The sequence below is a fragment of the Cicer arietinum genome, chromosome 5 (assembly GCF_000331145.2).
Source record: "Cicer arietinum cultivar CDC Frontier isolate Library 1 chromosome 5, Cicar.CDCFrontier_v2.0, whole genome shotgun sequence".
Taxonomy (NCBI): Eukaryota; Viridiplantae; Streptophyta; class Magnoliopsida; order Fabales; family Fabaceae; genus Cicer; species Cicer arietinum.
In genome coordinates this window covers 41,083,605-41,091,365 of record NC_021164.2, presented here as the reverse complement: position 1 = coordinate 41,091,365, position 7,761 = coordinate 41,083,605, and positions in this window count along the sequence as shown.

Genomic DNA, 7,761 nt, shown 5'->3' with positions numbered 1-7,761 from the left:
TATTGGACTTCGAATAAGCACAATTAGTAGCACAATCATATGCAACAGGTGATGGGCTGTCTTGGCATTGCAATGTACAACCGGTAAGACAAGCTATATACAATATAGGATTTTTTAATTCAGGTGTACATGTCAAGCCACACTTGCCAAGACAAAGCAATTCACCGATTTTACTATCTATATCTTCAGGTGGTGTTGGTGAAGGAGATTCATCGATTTGAGCAAAAACAAACATATTCATTGCAATAATTATGACAATAATCATAACGACATTTTTCATCTCACTCTTAGACATTGTTCTTGTTTATCTTCAAAATATTGTATTTCTCTTTGTAAATGTAAGCTTGATTTGACAATCTATGTTGTTCTCCATTTATAATCATTAAAAAATATCATCTTGAATACATTTTCACACCCTAAATGAGAAAATTGTTTATGATTGTCAATTTTGGAATATGACACGATTGACAATTATATATTAAAAGATTAAAAGTTATTTTTTTGGTACACTTAGATTTTCATTAATTTTTAGATTAATGGAAAGAAAAAAAATAGATTTCGTAATTTATATATGTCACAATATTATTTTGTAATCCGCTATACAAAATATATATGGTAAAATTTGATTAGATGTCTAAATGAAAATATTTTACAATGTCACTAAAAGAGATAGAAATAAATAATAGCTTGAGTTTTCTGCATTGATATATTAATTTTTTAAGAAAGATATTCAATATTCAATTTTTACTTCGTTGTGAAAATTTCTTAAATGGTAACTCCACTAAAATAAAAAGAGTATTATGTAAAAAAATATCTACACCATAAAATATAGCAATAAATATAAAGTTAATAGTATGTTAATCATTAATCATTAATAGTCTATTTGATGAACCAAATATCTATTAAAATTAATATGTTATTCAGTAATCTATTAAAATTTACATTTCTAACTACGATATTATTTTAAAGAAATACTTATTGCTAAAAATAAACCCATAGTGTAAAATCAGATTAATTAAATAAACCCATCCAACAAATAAAACCCATATATTTAGTATTAATAATCATAAAAGTATTTTAAGAAATATTAAAATATGTAATAATCTACCATAAAATCAGATTAACTATGCTTTTTTGTCGCTTGTGTTGTCGTGTAAAAACTATACTCTAACAACAGTTAAGATTTTGAGAAAAAGGAGCAAATATAGCATATGATACAAAATATCATTTTTTCGAAAAGTATTTGTGCAAAAAGGAATTCTCTCGACTTTATCTAATTCTTTGAAAATAATTTGGCTGCAAAGAGATGTTCTTTTGAGTTTGATAAAGCGGGATTCTGAAAACAATTGTTGAAACAAAAAAGTGGGATAAATAGACATTAAGTATTTATTATTCTTTAACCGAAGAAAGTTAGAGATTTAACTGTACGCATAGAGAAGTAAGTGTTATCCTATTTGACTTTCCAAATGTGACACCCTAAACTCCAAGTTAAAATTAACTTTTTATTTTAAATTTTATTTTTAAATTAATGAAATTATAAAAAAATAAATAAATAAACTTTCAAATATTTTAATTTTTAAAGGTAAGGAGTATCACGTAATCATGAACATGTCACATTCATCCAAAATTTTGGTCAAACTTAACAACTCGAAATCGTAACAGTAGTAAACAAAATCATTTTTGAAGCACGCGTACATAAGTTTAATGATAAATGTAAATGTAGTCCCAAACTAAAAGAAGTTAACAAAAAAAACATATAATAAAAGTCTTCAAGACAAGATGGCTTTCGCCATTCTGATGGTACAAGTCATCACTTGCAGTTTGCAACTCGTATGTGTCCATTGCAAACGCTAAACACAAACAATGAGGGGTTAGTATAGAAATTATGTAATAGTATAAGATAAACAAGGAGAACACACAATTGGTCAAATAACCACAAACAAGAGAAACACTCAAAATCATAATATCAAAGGTTAATCTAAATCAATCACAAAAAAACAACCACAAGGATGAAATGCTATGCATGTCCTATACTCTATACTTCTTCATCATTTGGTACCATTCTACTCTGAAGTATTTGGTTAGGAGGCCTAATACTACGCCATTACAAGAGTGGATGAACAATTCATGAATGGCCAATATTTGATCATTATATATAGTTATATCAATCAATCACATAAAATCCCAATATTTGATTTACACTACTCACGATACACAGCCCAGTCTCATCAATCACATAATAAGGAATCAATTAGGTGCACTTTCAAGTAACATCAGAATTTCAGTCAAGTACACAAGAACACTCAAATACATATCATTCATACAATAACAATTACTATAGGTTTCATAAATCAAATAACACGCAATCTTAATATAAATTAATTCACAACAATTCTAATGGTTTCTAAACTATATTTTAGTCCTCACTATCACCATTTATATATTATAAATAAATATTATTACTCAATAGAGTTCAATCGTACGTAGTAATCCTTGGATGAATATCTGGGAATTTCGGTAATCCCGTTCATCCCACGTTATTTTATACTCATAAAGTCGAACCTCCTCTCACCCCTTACCTAGACTGAAGATTTCGTCCAATGAATCTTATATGCTAACGGTTCCTCTCTTTGTCGGTCGTCGTCTCTAATAATCCGCGAGAGAGTTATAGCCACACAGCCACCAAATACATATAATTACTTACTATAAATAAATGAAGTAATAAATAAGTAAATAATAAAATAAATAAATTATCTAAATAAATAAGTAACTAAATAAGTAAATAAATAAATAAATTATCCAAATAAATAAATTATCTAAATAAATAAATAAATAATTGAATAAGTAAATAAATAAATTATCTAACTAAATAAATAAATAATTAAATAAGTAAATAAATAAATAAATAAGTTAATAAATAAATAAATAAATAATCTACTATTAGTACTACAACCCAAAAATATATTTAATGTAGTTAAAACATAAAAATTACTATAATCAGATTTTGTTTAAACTTAAATAGGATAAAGGGAACTTAATATATATCATGTATAAATAAATAGGATTAAAAAGGGGCTAAATATAGCGTGTTTATGTGTATAACTAAACAAGATAAAAGGTATATATATATATATATATATATATATATATATATATATATATATATCTCATGAATGCATGTACTAATATTTATTTAGTTACAGATTATTACTGATGTAAAACAAGATTTAAGTTGTAGTGCGTTTCATGATATATAATTAGGGTACATACTGTTTATCTCTCGAGAGGGTATATACTAAACATTGCGAGGGAATAATATATGTTGTTTCATTTTGTCCTTACCGACAATTATTCACAAATTGTGGTTTTGTTAATCAACACTAATTTCTTACTTATCAGACATTTAAATTGAACTATTTATTTAAACTCAATATGATATGCTAAAAAAAGTATGTTAATAATAATATTGTATGTAGCATTAAGAAATACTAATAACAGGAACTATGAAATAACAGAAACAAACATGTCAAAAACAAATAAATAAATTAAATTAAATTAAGTGATATGTGCAAGTTCTTTGTTTTTGAAATCTGCAAGCCTCATTTATTTGGACCATACTATGCTATGCTACCTTTGCAAACCAAGTTTACTGATTCAGTGGAAAATATTATTTTATTAACAAAATGTATTGTATAAATAATTGATATCGAAACTTAATATAATTAATAAATAAGATATAGTTAATATTAAATTTTAATCATGAACCTGGATTATCAAATAAAATAAGAAAAAATGATGATAATTAAATAATCAGAAGAAAACTCAACTAATAGTGACACAAATGGTAGGTTTTGATAATAAGTTAAGAATATGAGATACTAACGAGGCAAAATGAAAGATCGTCTAAAAGGTAATATATGACTGATTCTTTAAAATGTAATTATGTGATTGTGGCTAATTTGTTACTATTGATTGTTGCTGATTTGTTACTATGTAGGGAGGGATTGGAATTAAAATGCATCAAAAGAAGATTGACGGGTGGGTTCTACGGTGATGTACTCAAGCATGATCCAGGGAGATACATGCTAATTATAGAAAGAAATCTGATTCCTTGTTTGAATGGCTGCGGCGAGGGTTTAGAGACAAATGAGATTTTCCAGCTACATATGCCTATTATCATTATCATTATTAATATTTTATTTGGTTTTAAGGAAAACTAAACAATAATATTTTTATTACTAATAGTTTAGATAAATTTTAAGGTAACACTAAAAATTATCAAGATTAAAAAAATGTGTAGGAAATTATCACACCAAATAGAATACACATATAATATGATTTATTATAATTTACTATTATCTATTAATTTAATATTTAGGGTGTTATATATCACGAATTCAGAATTAACTTATGTCCATTAATTCTGTTTATGGTGAATTCAATTTATATATTAATTGATATTATTGGCTATTATACGGATATTTATGGCACGACATCATCATCATTATTATATTTTATATATAAATAATATAGTTATATTTATATTTATACTTCATAAAAATAATTTCGAATAATAAAGATTTAGATAACAACACTACTAAAATATGAGTCATAAGATAATAACAATTCAAACCTAGTATAGATTATTATTATTATTATTATTATTATTATTTTAAAATAAAATAAATAGATTTAATAACAATGATCACTGATATTTATTTACATAACTATAAAGACAACAAAAAGACACGTAAAAAAATTATTATACCACAAGAAACACATGTATAAGAAAATATCACTACTTTATAATAATAACAAATTAAGGTATAACAATAAATTACGGTGTTACAATTCTACCTCTCTTAAAAGAATTTCGTCTTCGAAAATTAGGAAAAACTATGACCAACTATCATCTAACTTAACATCTCCATGTGTTTTTAGGATTTCTAAAATTTAAACTTAGTTCATATGGAATACAAGAAATATATATACCAAGATCTTTATATAATTCTTATCAAGGTTAATATCTTAAACTAACTAGTATTTGAAAGACTAACTCACTACACACTTCAAAATGTAATCATACACTACTTATTGACAATGCTAAAATATACTATTCTAGGATTACTACAAAATATGAATATGAACATCACATTTATCTCTATTAAACAAGAATTCCATCCTCATATACTCTCTCCAATTATAACCCATAAACTCATATTCTTCAACCACCTCATCTACTTTTAACAACCTATACCGTACATGATTACATACACTCGCACTACTATACTCCTACATGGCCAAATCACAAGTTAGTCCAACTCTTACCGAATCTAAACCCCCCATACATCAAATTCATATTGACAATGCTCTAGTCTTTTCAGACAACAGCTACAAGTACCATTTATCTCAAACTCCATTTACATATATTGTTCATATCTTTCAAAGTTCGACGATTATATTCTTAAAACTTCACATTATCTATTATCTAAGGTTTGATATGGTCACTAAAATAAGAATGAAATAAACTAACCAAGGTTAACCTTTAAGGTCTCACGACTATTTACCTTAAACTCTATCACAAAACAATGAAATTAAATCAATAAAACTAAAATGCGATCAATGTTACTTGCTAATGATAAGGTAACACACAAGTTGATATGCATAACCACACAAACATTTATATAATAATTATGTCTTGAAATTATGAAACTATTATGAGTCAAATAATGATTAGAAAAAGTAAAAGTATTTTATCACATAAATTGTAAACAGTTCAACTATTCATAATTTCATATGTTTATTACAATATAATATGAAAAATTGATTTACATGATAAATTGACATGGTAGATGAAATAGCGAAGAGTGCATGTCACATTTAATAGTTTCAATGATGGAGGAAATAACATAGCTACAATATAATTCAGATAATAAAGGAGAACATATAAATTTTAGAATATTAATTTACTATATGCAATCAAATAAAATGAAAAATATTCTTAAAGTGTCTATATTCCAAAATAAACATCAGCTCCCTCTGTCTCTATTTTTTTTTCCACACAATTATAAAGATAGAAACAATATTGAAATTTAACTTTATCTCAAAAACCTGAGCATCGCTAAGTTTCATTATTAGCCCATTAATATCTTCATAAGAATTTTAACCTAAAGTCAACAAAACAAGACGTTGAAAACAGTGAACATCCCCATCATAATAGTTAACACTCTTATAAGTTAATAAACATGAGGAAAGTATAGATAGTGTTAGGCATTCGAAAAGATAGTTACTATTACAAAAATTAAAACAAGTAAAACTTGACTACCAATGGCTTCGACATTTCTTGTCGGAACACCATTGTTCCATCAATCAATGATCTCGACCAATCTAAAATTGGTAAGCTACCATTAAACAGAATGCAAACATAGAGGCCAAATAATCCTCATGAAATACCCAAAAATACGTTTGCACAACAAAAGCACAACAAATTGCTCTGTTAGAACAAAGTCATTGCATAGTAATAGTAAAAAAAAAACAAATCATCAATTAACGAAGTAAGTACATAAGCACAATGAACATATGACCCACGGTCTGATTGGACAGACCTGCTCTGATACCACTAATGCGACACCCTAAAACCCAAACTAATATCAACTTTTTATTTTAAATTTTATTTTTAAAATAATGAAATTAAAAAAAAATAAATAAACTTTCAAAAATTTTTATTTTTAAAGGTAAGGAGTATCACGTAATCATGAACATGTCACATTCATCCAAAATTTTGGTCAAACTTAACAACTCGAAATCATAACAGTAGTAAACAAAATTATTTTTGAAGCACGTGTACATAAGTTTAATGATAAATGTAAATGTAGTCCCAACCCGCTGTCACTATCAAAGCGGGAATTCCCAAACTAAAAGACGTTAACAAAAAAAACATATAATAAAAGTCTTCAAGACAAGATGGCTTCAACCATTCTGATGGTACAAGTCATCACCTGTAGCTTGCAACTCGTCTACGTCCATCGGAAACGCCAAACACAAACAACGAGGGGTGAGTATCAAAATTATGTAATAGTATAACATAAACGAGGAGAACAAGCAATTAGTCAAATAAGCACAAACAGGAGAAACACTCAAGTCATAATATCAAACGTTAATCTAAATAAATCACAATAAAGCAACCACAAGGATGAAATGTTATGCATGTCCTGTACTCTATAGTTCTTCATCATTTTGTACCATTCTACTCTAAAGTACTTCGTTAGAAGGCCTGATACAATGCCACTACACGAGTGGATGGACAATTCATGAATGGCCAAGTCCTCAAAGATCCCCTTAACTCAACCCGAGACACATATACGCGACGGTCGGGGTACTCTTGTGTTGCATGGTTGCTCCCGACCTTAGGGAATAACCCACTAATCCACTTAGGAATTCCCCACAAGAGGTACCCCCAAGGTTTGTCAGTCTTACCTTATAGTTTAACTGTAGCCCTCCACGATCAGGCTCATTCAATTGTACTTCCCTGAATCACTAGGTTTGTCAAACCCTCCCTATATGATAACAAAATAATCCTAACTCCAAAATCTACAACACATATCTCAGACATACTCGATCATCACAACTCAATAAGTTTCAGATTGACTTCACAATATTCATCAGTATATATAGTTGTATGAATCAATCACATAATAAGGAATCAATTAGGTCCACTTTCAAGTAACATCAGAATTTCAATCAAGTAGACAAGAACACTCA